The sequence below is a fragment of the Equus przewalskii genome, chromosome 15 (genome assembly GCF_037783145.1).
Source record: "Equus przewalskii isolate Varuska chromosome 15, EquPr2, whole genome shotgun sequence".
Taxonomy (NCBI): Eukaryota; Metazoa; Chordata; class Mammalia; order Perissodactyla; family Equidae; genus Equus; species Equus przewalskii.
In genome coordinates this window covers 86274780-86297097 of record NC_091845.1, presented here as the reverse complement: position 1 = coordinate 86297097, position 22318 = coordinate 86274780, and the positions used below count along the sequence as shown (strand labels likewise).

Here is a 22318-nt window from a genome sequence, read left to right as displayed (position 1 = left end):
TATGACAGAGCTGGGAAGTGATCACTCGCAGGGCTGCTGGAGACGCTGGTGGCTGACACCATCGCAGAAAGCCGTGCAGATGTGTCCCAGCGAAGGGGCCTCCGAGCATCTTGTTTTCATCAGGTCACTGCACGTGCCCACCATCCAACAAATGAAAGTGGCCCTTCTCTATCCAACCCCCTCCTCTGACAGAACAAAACAGAACAAAAAACTAAACCAAACGAGTCTTTCATTGGACTTTTAAAAACTGGATATTCAGTATTCAAATATTCAAAATTCAATATTCAAATTATCAAGTAATAAATCACCATACATAGTAAATTTAAGATAAGAGCCGATTTTAGAAGTCCTCTTTCTATAGCTGGGCTTCAATGTTTCTAAAGAAGAAAAGATAAAGGAGATCCTCATTTTTAATAAAGTCTTTATATGTAAAAGACGTATCTTAAAACATTTACACAAGAAATGAGATAACATTTAGGATTTGCTTTAAAATACTCAAGCCCACCTCCCCCCCCCCCCCAAAAATGAGAAGATAGAAGCAACAAGATTAACAAATACTGAAATTTGTTGACACTGGATTATGGTGTATTATACTGTTCTCTCCATTTCTACATATGTTGAAAATCTTCATTTAAAAAAATTTATTTAATAAACAAACATGGAGTTTTGCATTAAATCATTACTTTCCCTAAATTAACCAAATCAAATATAAACTATGTCTAATGCATTTTCCCTTTAGAATTAAAGCTTTAATTACTTTAAATAAATATATAACACATCCTCAATTTCATTACAGAATTATGAACACTGCATCATTTCAGTCTATATTCGCTACATGGAATTATTAATGTCTAATATTCTGCGAACTATTACTTGATTGTTAATTAAGGACAAATGAGATGGTATCTAAAGAAAATGTCTTAATTCACGATCTGAAATAACTGACACTCGTAAGCAATTATTTGGGTGTCCCTCATTTTCATAACGAACGGTGAAACAAGAAAGGATGACTACGACATTCCAAAACTTGTTCACCTTCCCACTTGGCTGCGATAGTTGTTTCTTCCTCATGCCTGTGTATTTAAATCTCAGTCTTGCACCTGTCATCATCTATCCTTGCAAAGCATCAGATTGCTACATTTCCAAAATAAAAGAATAAACTGAAAGATTCCTTCATTAATCTTCCACCGTGAGCCACTTAAAAGTAAGTGAAGCCTTACAGCCTAATTCGGTTAAATTTTCCACAGCATCTACGTTCAAACGGAAGTGGATCTGCCAGCTTATTAGGTGCCGAGGATATTCCATTACACTCTGCAGAGCTCAGCAAGACGACTCACACAGCAAAATAAGAAGAAAAATGGATTGAAATGGAGTAAAAGTAAGTGCTATAAAAATCAACTGGTGAAAATTACATGTGATAAAAGATGTGTACTTTCTCTAAAAATTATGTCTTGAAATCAGAAATATATTAGTCTTTAAAACCAGAATAAGACACTTCTGACAGTAATTGTATTCAAGGTTGGAAAGTTGTTACGTGATATTCAAATAGCAGCAAGCCCTCTGGCTAGGATTACAAGCCCAGTTAACAGCTTTTCAGCTTCACCATGATCATTGAGACTACTCTTTTTTGTTGGTTTTTCAATTTTAATTTTGCAGTTAATAAATTGTGGAATCTTAGAGTTTGAATAGAATTTAGAAATAGCATTGTCAACCATTCAATTTTGTACCTAAAGAAATGAAGGCTCATGGAATATCAGAGTCTGGCCTTTCTACTAAGTTGTGGCAGATTTAGCCCTCTTTTACATGTTTGTCCTGACACAGGCTTCCTTGTTTATGCTTTTGAAAGATTCCTTTCTATCTCTGAGTCCAAATATTTGTCTCCCTCCCTCCCTCCTTCTCTCTCTCTCTAAATATATACATACACACACATATAGACCACATGTACGTATGTATACACACATATGATAGAGACATCTTCCCCTTTTAAACTGAGAGATTATCTCAGAAGAGAAAAAGTCCCTTGAAACTATCCTGGAATTCCTGAAAAAAAAAAACTGCATAAACTTTCAGCCTTTTGAAAGATGCTTAATAGAACTGTGTAATTAAAATAATGCAGTTCCGTTACACCAACATCAAGGCTCTAGCAGTTGTTCACAAACTATATTTAAGACAAAATAAAATTAAGCAAAGCCTTCCTAATTCTATTTTCAGAAGCTAGATTTTCTGGAGAAAAAAATCACCTGCTTCACATGACCAACGTAAGCCCCAGTACCCTTGCACAATCTCTAAATTAGTTAAGGAAGGTACACTGAGCTTAAAGGCTCCATTACATTCACCCCTTTCGAAGTATCAAAATTTGAAAATGAAAGGCTATCAGACTGCAGAGAGAACAAAAGACAACCACATTAACCTGTGAATTGTTCTGCCTTGTGGTGAAGCAGTGTGAAAATAGCAAACATTCAACCTTTTTATCTCTGTTTGCTGGGACCTGAAGAGAAAAGTCAAGCCATGCGATAATTTTTCACTCAGTTAACCAAGTAATAAAAGGGACTAAAAATTATAAAAATTATCAGAAAATATTTTAGGCCACATATCCATTTTACTTTCAAAACTTATGAACCGCTAAACAACACAGTTTAAGGATTACTCTTTAGGAAATTTACCCCAATATAGATTTTACAGGTGTTAAGTTTACTAAAGATATGACATGCATATATTTCAAATCTCTAGCATAGTCAAATGCTTTCTAAATAAGCCACCTACAACCATCCTAAACTGAGTAGTATACAGATTTAGTGAATGGTATCATCTGAAGAGCTTCCCAGAGGAGAACTCAGTTACAAAATATGGTGAACTCAGTGTGATGGAAGACCGTCCATCATCCAGGCACAACAGCCCATTTCCAGGGCTGCCAGCAGCTTCGTGACCAAGGTCCTAACATGGCCTGCCCTGGATCTTTGCCAAAACTTCAAAAATGGGCACACCAAGAAAAAGGCAGGACAAGTCCCTAAGAAACAAACTGGATTCCTTTTCACCATGATGATAACAGATCTACTCTCTGCTCTTTGGCAGTCTCTCTCACTGCGTTTAACTGACTTTTTTTTTTTCCAGGTTGGAGGTTTTTGTCAAAACTTGAATTTACCATCTTAAAATATTTTATGAGAAGCTAAATCACATTGGCAGGACCAGGTTTGGAAAATAGTTTGCCCTTGTAAATACGTTCCAAATAAAATGTTTTAAAGATATTTAGATTTTTACTTCCGAATTAAATCTGTTCACTAATGGGTCAGTTGGGGCCATACATACTTAGTGTGGTTACAGCTTTTGTTTTACAATTCAGAGGACACATCTGAATTGTATCCCATATCATCTGAGATGTCAGATAGGTTTCAACTTCCATGTCAATTCTGCCCGGAGGGGCATTTCTGCAGTGATGGCAAGCATGTAACGAACTTATCCTTCCTTACCTCTGCCATGCTGTACATACTCTAGGCATGTAAAGGCACGCAGTGTTTTAACAGGAGTCACAAAGGTGCATTGTCTCCTTGCAAGTGATCTCTTGCTGAGATAACCAGAACACAAAGTTATTGTAAGCCACACTATAGCTACATTGTACACAGATGTCTCTGGTCTTCAGGAATTTTAAACATAAAAGATGCAGGCACTGCTAAACAAAGAAGATATTATAGTCTCCATCAATTACATACCTTAAGTGATCAAATTAGAGAAAGAAGGTACTCTATGCCAGGAGTCGTACATGAAGAATAAGGGCATCTTGAATTTATAATATATTGTGGGAACAAAAAATTCACCTGACAGAGGTTCTCTTTATGGAAAAGGTTTTAATGGAACATGGCTACTGTATCAACACAAGTTATGTTCCCTGGGGCCATCAGCTGTGTGATGGATGAATCTCCTTCTTGATTATGGTTCAGAAAAAGCACTAAGACGACTGAAACGTGAGGGAGATCTGATGAAGACTATTATCTGCAAAAGGTCAGGAACTGATAAATGTTTTCTTGATTGCAAAGTACCCACACATCGTCGGTACTTGTTGACTATATCCAGTCAATAAGGGGTTGCAGCATTTAGGCTCAATTCTGGTTCTGATATTAACCAACTAAATGTCATGTAGCTAAGCATTTAATTCTTAGTTTTCTCATTTCTAAAACAGGACTATCAAAATTGCCTCAGTGGGCTGTTTTACAGAAACCATGTGAGTGTAAGTACCTAGCTTGGCACCACAACACCTAACATATAGTCAGCGCTTGGTAAAAGCTTATCGGAAAAAAATGCTAGAAATAGTTTAATACTGGACTAAGACAGAAATTAATTTCATTGAGCTTATTCCTTTATCTGCCACCTTCACTGTCCTCTTTGAAACTTATTAGTCGTCTATGAACTTAGCTGGAGGAATTCCAATACCTCTGGTCAACGTAATGATAGGAGCACGTCCCTACTGCACCCTCACCTCAGCATCCTTTACCCTGGCATCTCATGGCTCAGTCTATAAACTTAACATTGTGTTGTTAACAATTCAGAACAAAGATTAGGCTCTTGATGTGTAAGGTATGTATAAATCCCTATGAAAACTTAAATTTATATCTCTCACTGCTATTTTCAGATGCTAATAATAGCTTATTTCAAAAGTGAGAACTATTAAATGTATAGATAAAAATGAAATTCTAAAACAAATGTATAATTCCAATATTGTAAACCACGACTGAAAAGAATTATCTTTGTGTTATGTTCTTACAAATTTAATCCTAATTTTGCTATTATTACGTAAAAATATAAAATTTGTTATGGAACGTCACCTATTTTATTTGATACACATTTCTATGATTCAGTTTCCTTTCTCTCTACATTAAGTTTAAAAATATGGAAACTTCACATGAATATTAATTTAGACCATTTCACAGATATTTCAGATTTCTTCATTCTATGAAATAATCCCTAAATTTGAACACTCAGCAAAATGCCAAAACATTGTATCTACATCTTTAGCTGTATCTATATAAACATGGATATAGATATTTGAGACGTGAATAAATGCAATTAGCCCATGGGAAGGTCAACTGAACTGCTCCTTTTTTGTTTTATTTTAACCCTTAAATGTCTACATTTATGGTTCTGAAGCAGGACAATTTTACCCACCAGAGGACAACAGGCAATATCTGGAGACGAGTTTTGCTGTCAGAACTAAAGGTTGAGGGGAAATTGCTACTGGCATCCAGTGGGTAGAGGCCAGGGATGCTGCTAAGCATCCTACAATGCACAGGACAGCCCCTACCACAACTATTTTTCAGGTCTAAAGTATCGATAGGCTGAGAAAGCCTGGTCTACATGAAAATCAACTTAATAACATGCCCTTCAGAAATCAAGTTGATATATACTCTTTTGTGCGTTAACCTTAAAGTAAGAGCTACGATGATGGTTCATAGGCATTTAAAACAAACAGGATGTGGTATCTTGAACTAACACAGCTAGGTGAGTATTTTGAACTGATAGACTTTAAACATCTGCATAAGTGATTGCTATGAATGCCATCTCTGACTGGATCCTGGAGCCCAGAGATCCTGCCAGTGGATCCGCACTGCAGTGAGCACCGAGAATTGAAATGCGACCAATGGGTGCTTTGTCAGAGCTGCTGCAATGTGCAAGTCAATCAGGCTTAATTGGTCCAATAAGCAAAAACATTACATCAATTATAAAATCTCCAGAATCACTGTCATGTTTTCATTGATTAATTCCTACTCATTTACTCAACAGAAAGAGTTTTGCAGCAAGAAATAAAATGCTTTAAATGTCATCCAGCACCCTGCAAAGCCACGTGTCTAATTACAGCAACTCCTCCTTCTCCTTTCTCTCTCTTTTTTTCTTTCAGACAGCAATATCAGCTGTAGAAGTACTAACTCTCAGCTCTGAACAACAGTTTTTTTTTATTTTAGATGCCAGTTATCTTAGGAGAAAATGTCTGAAAGAAAATAAAACTGGTTCTCGGGTAAGAGACATGGGTTGAGGTATTAACAATTTGGTTAATTTATTAAACGCATAATAATTACCTAACTCTGCCATTGAATCACGTTCACTCTTTGAATTAGCTCCTATTACAGCAATATTTAGTCTCCCCAAATTAAAAATACTACGATCTATCCCTTTCACAATCTTTTGGGGGGTAAGTTTACTACAACACAAAGCTGGTATCTATCCTATCCCACCTGAATCATTCATTCAGTGGTTCCCCATGGCCTTTAAGAGTCAACGCTTCAGTGCCACTCACAAGGTCCCTCATGACCTGGCCTTACCTCCAGCCCTGTGCCTTTACTTTTCTCATAACTGCCCCTTGGCAACTGCCACCTCAGTTACACCAAACTGCTAGCAGTTCCTGGAACATCCCCTATTTTTTCATGCTTCTTTGACTTGAAATATACCGATGCTTCAGTCTCAAATGTGCTTTCTCTTTTTATCTGCCTAGCTTACTCCTTATCCTTATCCTTCAAATAACTACCCAAGCATCACGGCAATGACTCAGGAAACCTACCCAGCCCCCTCTCCTATTTCCATATACCCTTGGACTTCCATCGGTGAGCACAATCCACTGCATTTTCTGAAGATCTCTGTCTCCTACAGGAGACTGGATTCTTTAAAGGTAAGAAGCCTCATCTGTTCACACTCAGAGCACCTGGCAGTGCCTGGTAGAGAATAGACAATAAATGTCGGTAACTGAATGACTGCATCAATGAATGATGGTACTTTCATAGATCTGTGTATATGGGTTCCTTTCTCCACTTACAATGGTAACATTTTATCCTCTCCTTGTGATCTAACCATCCTCAATTATATACATATTCTACAGTCCAGCTATCTACTCACTGAAACCTTCAAGGTTCAGCTTCAGTGTCTGTTACATAGTAGCTGTTCAATAAATATTTGATGAATGAACAAATCAAGAAATAAACTGTCAAAAATTATTGAGCATAATTAATTCAAGGACAGGAGGATCTCAGTAAGGATGAAACAAAAGGAGCGGACATGTATAACTTATTTCCTCTGGGGGAAAAAGTGTGTAGGAATCCATAAATCTGCTTGGCAAATCTACTTGAATGGTCTATGGGTATTTACGATACTAGCCTGTAATTTTTGTTGGGTTTGAAATTTTTTAAAATAAAACTTGGGGAGGAAAATGCCAGGAATTATAATAAATGTCGAGGCACTTACAGAGAGTCCATGGAATGCCAGGGGAGCCCCAAGGAGAAGAACAAGAGAGGAAGCCCTAACAGGTCTGGGAGCAGAGGAGCTAACAAGAGGGGGCTTCACAGAAAGGGTGACTCCTGAGATGACTTGAAGGGTAGGAAGGGAGAAGGGAAGGAGACGCCAGGATAAGTGAGTGATCTAAACGGAATAAGCAGGGAAGGATTTGTTCAACTTGGATTCTATCAATCAAAAAAAGTTAAAATTTGTATTAGTATGACCACAGATAATTACTGGACGGGTGCATAATCTCCAACTATCACTAATCTTAACCCCCAGGGTTTCGGAAATGGGTGCGGGGCTTTTATTACAGTTTCGTTATGTTATGGTACAAAAGGGGGCTGCCCCGGCTTCCCACAAATGTGGAAGCTGTCCTGGAGGAGGGGAGAAGCAAGGGAATACTAGTCTGATTAAAAGCGCAGGCCAAGGACCTATTCAAGAAGTGTTAGGGTGAAGATACTAAAAAAGTGACAGAAGCAGCATATTGGAAACTAGAGATAATTAAACATTTGAGAATCATTAGGGACCTGGCCAAGGTGCTTGTTGCCATGACAAAGCCAAAAGAATCTACTAGAAACCTGACAAGCAGGTATCCTGGAAGAAGCTGAACAAAGAGGAAAAAGGCCAACGTTTTCAAGAGGCAATAAGATTATAATTTTCTAAGTCTCTCTTGGGAATATGCTTGGGGTATGATTCTACTTTGAGTTTTAGAGCGTGAGTCCGGTCTGACTGCAAATGATAGGCCCTGTGCAACACAGACGATTTACATCACGTCCGAACCCTCTTCTAGCTTCCTAACTCACCATGAGTCATGGCGGAACTGGCTCTTCCAACAGAAGGGGCCTGGAGCACACAGCTAGGCTCACTTGCAGCAATCCCCTTCATAACACCAGTGGAGCTATCCAGAGCCGTCGTTTATCTCTTACTTCATGCCTCCCTCAAATCCTAGAATGGAAATCAGGGATTCTGTGATGCCGACCCCTCCAGGGGCATGCTGAGGCCCCCTTGCCCCAGCTGGCATCAGCTGACTGTGTGCATCTCTGCCCAGCTCTACTCAGTGACCTCATATTGGTAGCTTCAAATCAGTCACAGTGTTAGTATTTCTACCACAGAAATCAGCAATCATGACAAATCAAGAGGGGGGGGTCTTTTTCCCCCTCAGAGAACAGGTTGTTAAACATTTACCAGCATACCGTTGCATCCATCCCACTTAGACAGTCAGAAACCAACTAGGCATCTCGTGGCAAACAATAACTGAAAAATTTGGCTGAATAACATTTTAAATAAAAATTACATGAGATAAGGAGAAAATCTTTGAAATTTAGTTCAGCAATCTGTTAGCAAACAAATCAATTTGGATTCCTCTTGTAAGTCAAATGATTTGAAACTTGCGATGTCATCTGTCCTGTCCAAGTGCCTAATTCAAAATATAGATATAAATAGTTCCTGCCAATGTCAACTAAGAAGGAAGCAGAAACCATCTCTTGCTTATACATGTAGTTGAAGTCAACTGATAGAAGAGATGGACAAGTTTAAACTCCGTCATTCTGGGGATATAAGGTTTTAACCTCCAGGGGAATAACTAGGCTTGGTTTATAAGTACCAAACATAGCTTTTGAAAAAGTCAAATTGTTTTCCCTTCAATAGAAATTAACAAATACAAGATATTTGTTAACGTACTTTTAAGCAACTGATATCTTCCTACAACACATGTATGCATTAATTTAAAAACCAGATGACACCTTTTATAATTCAGAGATCAACCACGGTGGATCATTCAATTCCTTTGACGACAAGGACAGCTAAACAAGTGCTTTCTAATGCAGTGCACGATCAGAAAAGAAGCAAAATGCATTCTATCCATATGAATAAAAGGAAAAAAAAAAAGAATGCTGTCACTTGCATATCTCAATTCATTCTCTTCATTCCTAAGAGCAAATGAAAGATAACCAATTAGGAAGAAAACTAATTGAACTTGGATACTTAAAAGTGAATGAGATATTTATTTTTCAAATAGCTTTTGCCTTCTTTTCTATCCTTTATTCTAACAAGTCACTTAAACCCCAGAAGGTAATTTTCAACTCTCCTTTACTCCTCCTTAATCATTTGTCTTTTTATTTCATAAATCAAGCTCATTACAATTCTTAAGGAGCCAGTGATTGAACATTACACTTACTATCTTCTTGAAAACATTTATGTTCAGATATGAATAAATGAAAAGTATCTTTAATAAAATATATCAGTAATCAAAGATAACGACATACTTCTAAGTAGTGGATAAACTTGTACATGACTTTAAAGCTCCTTGAATCACAATTTATTTTTTAAGTCTAATAATTCTTCCCTTACACACATTTTGACTCTTCATGGGATGCTAAAAGCTATCCACATTGATGTGGCATATGAAATTTAATATTCTGAAATTAACAAATGCTTTTTATTCTTAAACACAACCTACACAAATATTCACTTAACACACACACACACACACACACACACGCCGCTATCTTCAGTTTTAACTTCTCAAGTGTTTTCTGCTCCATGGACCCAGTGGATCCTCATATTTCCAATTCCAACATGAGTTCTCTTCATTCGTCTGCCACCAGCCATATCCTGACATGCTGACAGCACATGACATGGGCCAACCTTACTTCTAATTCATTGCATCTCATTGCTTTGATCATTTTATGTTATCTCATTGAAGCTTAGATTTCCCTATTCAGTAACATCGCTCATTCATACGTCAGGCTATAATCAGGATCCTATAGGAGTAGTAACACAAAGAAACAAGAATAAGGTGGGAAAAAGAAAGACACCATCTGAGATTCAATTTCTCTGACATCGTTTTCCACATATCCCTTCTCCTGTTCCACCACCCTTCCCCACACACTCTCAGAACCCTAATTATCACATTACTGAAACGAAAGTGGTCTTTAAGCATCCTCCCACATGCAGTCTCTGGGTGATTCCCCTGCTCCCGCAAGGCCCCTTTCTCAGGGATGGGAACCTAGTACCAAAGATAGTATTTGAACACTACCACTGTTTACATTTACATTACACATTGTTATTTTCTATAATCCTCACAACAGTCATTTGAAGTCATCAAGGCGGATGCTACCTTATTTTAGGTAGAGAAACCAGCTTTGAGAGGTGAAATGACTGGCCAAGGATCATATAATTAATGAGTAGCAATGGTCTTGACTACAATCAGGGCTTCTGAAAATTGACTGGCCTCCTTCCTCATGTCACTTTCAAGGATAGCAGCTAATATTACTAACCACAGTGCCATTCCTGAGGGGCCTCTCTGGGCAAAGGACTGTACTGGGTTGTCGATGATCACATCCTCCCAGCAGCTTGGAGAGAGAGACGAGGCATCCTTCGTAAGTCAGGACTCCATGACCTCTGCTTAGAAAATGTGGAAAGTGAAGCCCAAGTGTCACGCCAACAGTAAATGAAGAATTTGGGGACAGAACAAGGTCTTCTCATTCCTCAGCTGTCTCCCTACCATAGGACACACTACATTTGGGATTATCAGCATGCTAATATCACAGGGGAAATGCATGACTTTGCCTTAAAATCTGTTTGGGGAACTACAAGAGTGTACACATGTGCACACACACATGTGCACACACATACATACATGTACACACCTCCTTTGGGATAGAGAACAAAAATAATATTTTTATCATTGTGAAAACTAAGAAGAAAATAATTTCTATAATAAAGTTGATTTTCTGAGGGCATAGTAACATTATTTTATTCCACATAATTAACTTCAATTTTCCAAGCAGCATAGACTTGAAGACAAACGCCCTGTTAGAGGGCTCCATGGCTCCTAGACCAGAAATCACGAACAGTTGAACTTCTGACCCTAAGAACTACAGAAAAAGGGGAGAAGTGTCTGTACGATATTTAAACCCAGGACCTCTCTTCAGGGTGTCCTCTGTCAGGCAAATCCAGATTGCTCCCTTGCCTCCATGCACATTCTAGGACTCAGTTGTTTTTTTTTAAGGAGCAGATACTGGTCAAGATCTTTCATAAAGGGGTAACAGGCTTAACTCACAACAGTTTAATGCTGTCGGTGGCACATAAAAACTGAGAAGGACACTAAGTCTAATCAATCTCAGAAAAGAACAGAGTAATAAATTCTTTGTGCAGTCTTTATATATAAAAAGTGTGCTGGGATATCTGCTTATTTTAGTTTGAGACTATAAAAACTGCATCTGAGCACAATAAAACATAAGTCAGGGAAACTGCTGTCTTCCTTAGCACACATTTTAATGAATCAGAAAACAGTTTCATAAAACTGTGGAAACCGATGCTCGCGTCTCATGATTATCACCAGCGCATGCTGTTCCGCTGTGCTGGGTTACAAGGTACATAACTCAAAGGAGGGCAGAAAGTCTTTCCACTGCACGTCATTCTGGAATTCTTGCTTCTTCCCATGAGAAACAAAGTGTCATGGAAGTGAGGCCAGAAGCAAATTTGTATATATATATTTTTAAAAGGCAGCAGGCTCTCTTCCCTGTGCTCTGGTGGGCTGAAGGGCCACAAAGGCCATTCATGTGACAGCTATTTATCAGTTCACTTGGGCAAGAGGTAATGTTGGCGGCAAAGATGGTGACTCTCTCGTGTTCCGGGACGACTCCAGCCAACACACGGCAAAGACACCTGAGATCTTGTGTTGCTTGTTGTTGTAAATCTATTAGAATACTGAAATCTACTGGAAGCTGATTAAATAATTCTTGGAAAGAGAGTCACATTTAGTGGATAATTTTCATACTAAATTGGATTTGAAACATACATTGTTTACAAGAACAACAGGCGAACACTTACATTCAGTATATTAGTCTAAATTTTGGACTATATCTAGTAACAGAGTTAGCCTGGCAGGATCACATCCTCTGCTCACTCATAAGTGATTGCATTCTTCCAACTGAATGCTCAATTGACAATGAAAGAAAATAAACTCTGGAAGAAAAGGTTAATTTTATAATCTTATAAAATTTAAGTGCTTTTAAACTTTATGATATCTTAAATAATGTGCACCTAAATATTTTATGCTAAAACTGTGAATTTAATCTCAATTTCCAGGATTATGGAAATGCATACTAATAAGCTAAAGTTTAAAATATTTTGCTTCCTTTTATTCAATCAATGTCAAATTATATCCCCTCTCTAATTCTTATTTCAGCGAAAAATTTAAATATTTATGTCCTAATTACATCATCCTTGGGGTTTAAATTTGTAAAGCAAAATTAAACTGGACGTAGGCACTGCTCCAGGCCCTTGCACAGACAAATTCACTTAATGCTCACATCAACACTATAAATGGGCAATGCTATCGCCAAGTTCCCTGATGGAGCATGAGCTTGAGCTGGTGTGTGAAGCCGAGCTCTGATGTCCCCGTACCAAACCACGACGCGACTCCGCCTGTCGGACGGACACTTGGGCAGGGATCAGGTGCCAGTCTTTTTTTAAAAAAATACTTTCACTGGATTATTTACTCACTCCTCCACTCAATAAACATGTATGGAGCACCCAAATAAGTACCAGGCTCCGGGGGAATCAGGATAAATAACAGAGAACTTAGGCCTTTCAGTACGTTCCAAGTCTGGTGAGGAGAGCAGACTTTTGATGAAATAATTACTATCTACTCAGAAAACTGCTGAAATAGATAAAAATGTCCGTAGGAGCAAAGACTTGGGGAGGATCATTTAAAAACTCTGAATCTCGGGGCCAGCCTGATGGCGCAGCAGCTAAGTTCGCACATTCCATTTCGACAGCCTGGGGTTCAAGGGTTCAGATCTTGGGTGTGGACCTATGCACCTCTCGGCAAGCCAAGCTGAGGTAAGGATCCCACATAGAAAGTAGAGGAAGATGGGCATGGACATTAGCTCAGGGCCAGTCTTCCTCAGCAAAAAGAGGAAGATTGGTAGCAGATGTTACCTCAGAGCTGATCTTCCTCAAAAATAAAAAACCAAAACCTCTGAATCTCAATGTTCTCATCTGTAAAATGGGCATGAAGAAGAAGTATTTAATTCTGAAGAGGAATAATTCTAAAGGCATGATTAAACACATGTCAACTTGATATTAACTTTCTTTACACAGGGTACATATGCCCTGTTTTACCCTCTAAATGAAGGGCTTTGGGGCAGACATTTACTTTTCATATGGTGAAACATGTAAAATTAGAGTGAAGTAATTGAGAATACAAAACTCTAGTTTAACAGATCCACTTCACAATTTTAAAGAATGAAGGGACCTGGAGTATAGAATTAAGCAATGGAAATCTCTTATAGTCCTTTCATTAATCTGTATGACCCTCAAACTCAAGCATATATTTTAATAGCAAAGCACTGATTCTCTAAAAGCAACTATAAAAAACAGTGAAAAATTTAACCCACTTATCGTTAAAGCCTCATACAGAACAGGCTAGCAAGAGAGACCATGACTAAAAGCTACCAGGCATTCCTCGCACTGACTCTCAATCATGCTTTTATCAACAGTTTCGTCTATTGTCTGCATCTCTCCTTGAATAAATCTATATCTAAGGAACAACCAAACGTCTGGGCTGCAGAGATTTCATAAACCCCTAAACTTGTCTGCCAGATTTTAGGGTTAAGTGCTGATGTGTATTGTGTTTCATAACTTTGATCAGATTCTCAAAATGGACCACAAGCCAAAAAGATTAGGATCTTTGGGACAGACCCTTCTTCAGGAATTAATACACATGAGATATAACAAGGACTCGATTAATAGCTGCGGAATTAATGTTTTACACTTGAATTCACCCAGTGAATTCTCTTATCCTCTTATCCGTCTGCCAGTTCCATCACTGCCCCCCAAAAACTCAGAACATAAGAGACAAAGCAGAACCCACACTGGCTTGGTCAATTTCCACGCACTGATTCTCTGTGTAAGTACCCCAAAGGCTACCTTTTCCAGCCTCTGTTGAGCCTTACAATAATTCTAGCCCAGGGACCCTGAGCATAAACAGCGGTTTAACTTCGGAGAAGAGACGACTAGAAGCCAATGTTCTTCCCCCATCTCTCTCTGCTGTAGCTTCAGCTACGTCGGAAGCCACGCGCTGGAGGAAAAGGGAGCAAATTTAGATCCCTGAGTCGCTGGAGGAAGGCATGCGCCATCGACTTTACAAGAGCAAGAAATAAATCTTTGCTGGGATAAGCCACTGAAATTGGGGTGTATTTTTGTTAATAATCACAGGCTATCCTGATACCCTCAAATTAAAGATCAAAACATATATCAGACATAGTTTAAATCTGTCTATGCATTAATTAAAAAGGGAGGTATTTCTGCAAGTGTTATTTCTATTTTTTTGTAAACTATTCATTACAAACTAGACCTCAACTAGTTTAATAACACGCCACATAATGCAAAAAGTTTATGTCCATGCTTCTCCCTAACAAATAAGAATAAAATCTAGCTTAATGTCCAAAACAAAACAGCTACCGGTGCATGCAGTCACTCAAGCAACACTAAAGGAGCGTGTCCACGATAGAGCAAGCACTAGAGATACAGAGCTGGGGCCAGAGTCCCTGCTGCATCCCAGAGGACTCGAATCCATCAACAATGACAACAGGAAGCACATCTCCCATAGCACGAGGAATGGGAAGACCAAAGGAGGCTCCCCAGAGGAACTGTCACTGGCATGGAGTCTAGAAGGACGAGTTGTTATTAATTAAGAAAACTGGGTGGGAGGTTTTTATGAGAAGACAGAATGAGGAGAAGGCACGAATGTGAGACAATGAGATAGGTGCAAAAATTGCCCGGAGGCTGGAGAGGAGAGTCTAGACTGGAGAGTGGTTCAGGTGAACCTAGAGGGCAGGTCAGGGCAACACTGTGGTTCAATTTAAAATTCCAGTGCAATTAAAGGGCCTTCTCATACCTCCCTGGGCGCTTCCAGAAGAAAATAAGATGTTTATGCAACTGCCCAATGGTCATAATCAATCAGTGTTCTAAATGATTTTGGATAATAATAATAATAATAATAATAAAAACACAAAGAAATGAATATATGAAAGTTGTCCTTGGCCACATTTCACTTCTTTAGATATATTGTCTCACCCTTCCATTTTTCTGTCTCTACTTATTTTGAAGAAAAATGAAACCAAATATTTTCAGGAGGAATAAAATCCAGTGCCTTACATTATAAACTTTATAGCTTTACATAGTTTAGAAATTTAACTAGATACAATATTTCACTTTCAGTATAATATTGAGTCTAAAACCACTAAAATAGTAGCCAGTTCATAATCTTTCTGTGTCTATGGAGCTCTCCTTTAAAAAATTGGATCACTGATCATTTATGTAAAAAGTAAAGAAAGTGGATTAGTAGTAACCATGAAACAAATACTAACATACTTACCATAAACAAGTAGTAACATACTTAGTATAAACAAATAGAAATATATTTACTACGGGTTTTCCAAATGGGAGGCAAGGATAGCTTTTCATTTTTAACTTTTGCTTAGAATTAGTTTTGCTAAGAAAGAATCAGAAAACATAATTCGACTATTCTGCTCGTGGGATTTGTGCCCAGAGTGTGAATGAGACCACAGTGAGGACACAACCTAATCTTATTTGGCTGATATAAATAGTAGCACAAACCATAGCATTTAGCAACCATTTACTTCACAAAGTTTTGTCTTATCATAATTATTTTCTTTTTCAGTCAAAGTTTTCACTTTCTACAACGAATTATAGTTAAAATTTTCACCTGGCTTCAGAAGTACCCACTTATGAGATCTAAGTTATGTTTTGTTATGCATTTAACTTTCTTAACCAGGAAAATAAAAAAGTCTGATATAGTAACCTGTCCCATTCGTTTGAAGTTGAGGACTTGTTTTAGAAACAGCAATTGAGGTTCACACAGGCAGCTAATTAGCCTTCAGCCCTGCACTACGACGGACAGGCTGGGCTGCAAAACCTCTCCCCCCAAAGCACTGGCCTTTGGGGTTACTGAAAATACATGCGGGAATCACATGAAAAGGGAGCTTATTAAGCAACGTGTACAGGGGTACAACATGCCCCATTCTCACAAAACGTACAGTCAAGGTGCGACCATATGGCAAGCAAAGTTAAACTAAAGGACTTAAAAAGCAATACGCAAAGGAGTGTGAGCAGAAGGTAGCGAGCCACCCAGACAACAAGATGCAACTGAAGGTACAGAGGAGGTGACGTGAAGGAGAGGGCTCTCACTGGCTGAGCATCTTCTCCTTTAATCTGACTCGGGAAGTGTTTGGTTCATCTTCCTCTCTAAGGTCAACCTCTCTACCCACTCTGTTGACCCCTTCTCAACTTCTCTACTTTATAGTGTGCTCCCTCATCCCTGCTTCCACCCATCTTCCTTCTTCTCTCCACTTACTCTCGTACCTTCCCTTAATGGAAATTACAACCTCCTCTCTTCCGCAACAATCTTCTCTGCTGAATTCTCCAGCGGACACCCACTTCTCTTCTTTTTATTACTGAATTTCTTTACAGGGCTGTCTAAACTTGTTGAGTCCTCATACATATCTTGCAACTTACTAGTGACTCATCTTCCTGGAATCAGGTTTGCAGTGAGGACTCTGTGTGTTCTCTCCCAATTCTGATCAACGGCTTTCTCCAAGGTCACTAGCATCCTTTTAACTGTCAGAGTCAGTGTCCTCATATCATTTCTGGTCCTCTCAGCAGGACTGAGCACCATTAACTACTTCCTTCTTTTCTCTTTTGCCTTTCTTGATAATGCTCCATTCTCCTTTTCCTACTATTTATTAATCTGCTTGTTCTCTGCCACTTTCTTTGATTTTTCTCCCTTCTGACGGCTGATTAGAGAGAGATGCACTGAGATGTCTTTATCTCCTTCTTCTTACTGTACATCCTCTCTCTGAATATGACACAGCACTGTCAGTTCTATGTGAATGCCTTTGAGATAATTTTACTGCAAATCCAAGCATCCTCAACCACATCAATTATGCAATCCTGCTTATTCTCCCTAAAAAGAAAGAACACAGCAATTCTAACACCTACATTTCTTATCTTGGCAAATGGCAATGCCCCATCCCTAATCACCCACACTATAAACCTTGAGGTCATTTTCAGCTACAGATTTCCTACAGATTGAGAAATGAGTGATTTAAATAGTCGCATAATGCAAAACACTTACTGTGCCCACTTTTTAAGTAGTACTTTTTTCCCCAAAGCATCACAGCAATTTTCCTGAAATACCTTTGAGTGGGCTATGCGATTTTATCGTTCAAGATGGACTATTATAAAAAATAGGAACTAAATAATTTCCTATTATCAGGATGACTAATAGATTAGTCAGAAATGATATTCAGCTTTTCTAGTTCACTGGTTTCCTTTAGGCTTTGTAGAAATAGTAAAACCTTTCTACAGTAAAGCTCAGATAAAATCAGAAGCTAGTGTTTTGATAAACTGTTCATTCAGAAGTCCAAATTTCCATTTTTTTGTTTTGTTTTTTAACCTGTCACAGATATAATGTTACATTCTGCTACTGATTTATGAAATAGTAAGCAATAAGTTTCCAGTTCTAGTCACTGAATAAAGCCACTGATGTTTGCATTTTTCTTAAATGTTATGTGCTTTTTTCAAACTATGAAACAAGACACTGCAGGTAACACTTGTCAAAAACTAGCTCTATAAATTGGTACCAAGATAAATAAATGCAGCAGCTAGAAATAATTACACAGTAACCCCTGCAGAACTGTTACTTGAGCATTTTCAAATATCTAAAGAGTGTGTTTACACAGCACTCTATTTAGTACCTGGGACACATTCCCGCGGAGTGAGCCCCAGGAGACGGCAGGACAGCCAGGACTGAGCGGATGGGAGCTGGCTTCTCTGGCAGCAAAGGCTGTCTTCCTTTCTCTTCAAAGTCCCACCTCAGTTTATTGCTGCAACCAGTCTTTCTGTTCCCATGCTGTAATAATGTTTACTATGCTCTCCATAACGTCCTGAGACTTCCAGAGAGCCTTAATTTCACACTGATATTTAACCCGGTTCCTCAACCCTTTGCTCCAGCAGGTAAAAACCTGCCATGATAATGGCAAGCCCAGGGTTGTTTTTCCACAGCAAAGACATCCAATACATTTATGGGTGTTGCCGCTGCTGCCTAAATGTTTAAAAATATACAGTGTGTGGTGTTCCTTTAACAACAATTACCATCAAAACTAACTGAAAATAGGATAGAAAAACACACCAAATTTTTCTAAACCACTGTAATTCTCTAAATCCATTTCCTTCTTTTTTATCTAGGATGTGATTTCATGAGCCAATGTTTATTTTTAGACTAGTCCTAACTGCCCTCTGCTTATGATTTGTGTTTTCTCATCTACCGATTCCTCCAAGCTCTATAAATTTAGAGTAATTCAACCTATACAAACAACATCTTATAACACAAAAGGTTCTCAACCTACTGTAACAATTGGCCATTCCAACAGGAGAACATGAGGAATTTCACCCAATTTTTTCAATGAATGCTTTGCAATACTTTAAAATAAGTATTATTTCCTAAAAATAAAAAACAGGAAGAATGTGTTACCACTAAGCTTATCCATTCAGTCATGTACTCAATCACTCTTTGATTTTCACTACCACATACTCATTTATTCAATAAACACACGTTGGCTTATCCAGCTGCTTGAAGAAATAATGCACTTTGTTGATACAGCAAATTCTATATTCTCTAGTGTTTGTTAAAAATACATTTGCTCCTTAAAGGCAGATGCTTGTTTTCTGTACCTTATCTTTCTTCCCATGATGTTCACTTTCTCTCTTGTGAAATTCTTTTGGGCAACAAAAATCAATCTCAAAATTGTAGAATAAATTTTAAATATGATCTTGATTTTTACAATTTATACTTATCTTGAGGAAAAGAAGAGTTTAGACTCTTTTCTCCTACTCCACTATTCTTCTAAAGAGATTAAAATTTACACTATCAATTATATTATAAAAACAATTATACTTTCAATTTTAGTGATCATGAGAGCAACATACAAGTGTGTCATTAGCAGGCAGGACTCAGGAAAAGATTTACTTTTCTCCGAATACTTTTAAATTTGCATTTCTATTGCGTTTCAGATAAATTAATTAGTTCACAAACAAGGCGAAGCTGAGCTTATGAAAGGTGCTGTGCTGTGCATTCTTCCTATGAGATTTCATTTGGTCCAGGAGGCAAAATGGTGGGCATGCTTCCAAAGACACGTGACACACAGAGTAACATGGGGATTAAACAGGGACCCATCACAACAGAGTAATGGACCCGAAGTCCAGGGCTTTGTCCATGGTCTTCTTAGCTGATCTTTAGTCTCCTTTGTCGTAAAGCTCCTGGCTTCCATTAAAAAAAAAAATGCCAAAAACACTACGAACCCTAAGTGGACAGTGGTCTCATTCCATAAGAATTGGTATACTTGAGTTACAGCCAGAAAATGGCCAATTCGAAGACTTAAACATGAGATCTAACCTTCAAATATTTTTGAAATGGAAAATTATAACAAAAATAATTAAGGAATAATTTTAACTCAACGTGAGGTTCTGTAATTGAAAATAAAGTGTCGATTCAATTAGTATTTTTTAAATAATTAACTTTCTTTTTCACTCTGTTACTTTTCAACCCAGTAAAGATGTTTGAAAATGATTTTGTCAAACAACACATAGCAACGGAGATTGGATTGGTGGTTACCATAGGGGAAGGGGGAAAGGGGGAGGTGAGAGGGCAACAGGGGTGATTAGGCTCACCTGTGAGGTGATGGACCATAGTTTTTGGGTGGTGAACATGATGTAATCTACACAGAATTCGAAATATATTACGATGTACATCTGAAAGCTATACAGTGTTATAATCCAATGTTACTGCAATAAAATAAAAATAATTTTCTTCTATAATGAAACTAAAATCAAACTTTCCCCGAGTTGAGATGTCCTTTTCTCAGGGGTCTAGTTCCATGCAGCAATGTTAATATAGCGCAGGTAGGAACTCTCTGTTATAGGAGAGTTTATTAAATGCTCATTTGAAAATATGTCAACACAGTTCCAAAATTATAACTAACTACCTAAAAGAAACTATAAGCTTGACCCCTCCATCCTGGACTCTGAAAATACAATATAGACAATGTGTTTTCTTAAGTCAAAGTGATTTTGTTGAGAGATGCAGTGTGGGGCCTCGGGCAGGGGTCTCCTCCACCGCTGTGATAACTGGATGTCAGAGGTCTCCAGCCCAGTCAGGAATCACTAAAACAGCCCCCAAAACCTCCATTATGTCAGTGTTTTTAATCGGAGGTGCTCAGGACTTTCCTCTAGGGCAACCTTCGCTTTTTGCTGTGGATGATAACGGTCGCTTTAATGGTCCTCCCGACCTTGTCAAACATAACTGTAGGACCGCATTTTCCTAACTTCAAAAAAGTGACTACAATGTCTAATAGAAAACGAAATGGGAATTATCCCAGGAAAATGTGGTCATCCTGGACAGCAGGGCTATTCTGTACATCAGGGTTATTCTGCAAAATGATAACTCTCACGTTAACCCCTGTAAAATAAACTCTTCTCAGGAAAATGATGGAACAATATGGAGAAAATGAACAAGAAAGGAAGAAGAACAATAAAAGTTTTTAAAAATAATGAATGTGGCTTATTTTTGTGAAAGGTGTGAATATTTTTTTAAAGTAAGGAAAGAATAGTTTAAATAGATATTGGTAGAAATTTCTGACATGAGACACTGACAGGCAGAACTGACGTGGATCATCTGAGGAAGCTTCTCCCAGCTTTCCAGAGGGACGCCTGCGAACACCCCTGCCCAAGGACGCAACTTCGGATCATTTCTGTTTTAAGGTTAGCTCCCTTCCCTGAATCATCCTTAAGTTTTTCTAAGATTTGGACCCCATCCTACCATATGAATTTGACCTCTGACATTTGACCTCTTGGCTAGGAAGCACCCTGACTTCCCATTTTACCTTTTTCTAAGCCTGTCAGTTCCCATCAGCCCCACCTCATAAAACAGGAGGCTAACTAACCACTTCTGTGAGAAGCAGGCATAAAACAAAAGGCACAGCAAGACAATAACAACAGCCTACTGAATACCTAGCGTACGCCAGGCACCGCTCTAAATGTTTTATTATTTATTCATTAATCGTTTCATTTATGGTTTATTAACAATCTAATTGCTTATTAATTTATTAATTAATGGCTTATTAATCTGTTTAATCCTCAAAACAGTCCTATAGCTCTATTACTAACCCCATTATAAAGATTAGCTATCTGAAGCTCAGAGAGGTCTAATAACTCACCCAAAGATGCACCAACAGTAGTAGGTGGCAGAGCTGGGGTCTGAGCCCATCCCATGTGACTCCAGAGCAGACGCTCTTAACCACCAGGCTACACTAGTATGTTTGCCATTCTACTCAGAAAGGGTGTGCAAGTTATCAGTCTCTGCACATTATGTCTAATGTGTTGTACACACACATATTTATATACATAATGGTTTAACTCTACAGCCATCCATCTCAATAAAAACAGGTTTTTAAAAATATTTGTTTAGCGTGTTCCCTGTGGAAAACTTCTTTTTTTTCTAATTGAAAGATTCTTTTAAAAATTCACACATCAAAGGCCAACTGCCAGGTAGGAAAACAAGACTGGGGATGAGCACAAACACCGCTCACTCTGTCTACACCATTTTCTCTCTCAGCATTGACACTGTATTTCTGTAGACAAAATTCTCCGTTGGAAGAGATCCCATGGCTTTTATTTGTACCGCTGCCTCTTATGTTTTTAAAAGGGGAAAACAGAACAGATTAAACTGCAAAGAACATGTCCAGGGCGAGGGCTGGAGGAGAAGGGCGAGTCCTCCGGTCATCTAAGCGACCTCACCTGTGAGGGGTTTTACTGTGAGTTCAGCTTCCGTTAGTCAGCACGCACTGCTTCAATGACATCTCAGACTTACTGCCTATTAAAAGTCTCATGACGAACTGCCAGAACAAACTAAAAGCAGCCATTAAGAAATAAGAAACAGGAAAAAACCCAGCACTGCAGCGTTTCGTCACACAGA

At 38.4% G+C, this 22318-nt stretch overlaps 1 protein-coding gene and 1 long non-coding RNA gene across 51 annotated transcripts in view; one reads left to right on the top strand and one right to left on the bottom strand.

Moving 5' to 3' along the window:
- Positions 1–22318, bottom strand: part of MBNL1 (muscleblind like splicing regulator 1) — a 200492-nt gene that overhangs the window by 82964 nt on the left and 95210 nt on the right. The gene's annotated exons all lie outside the window — the stretch shown is intronic.
- On the top strand, positions 1179–16093 carry LOC103551745 (uncharacterized). The gene is made up of 4 exons (XR_545070.2): positions 1179–1378; positions 5952–6004; positions 6479–6652; positions 14320–16093. It is a non-coding gene; the product is annotated as an uncharacterized lncRNA (long non-coding RNA).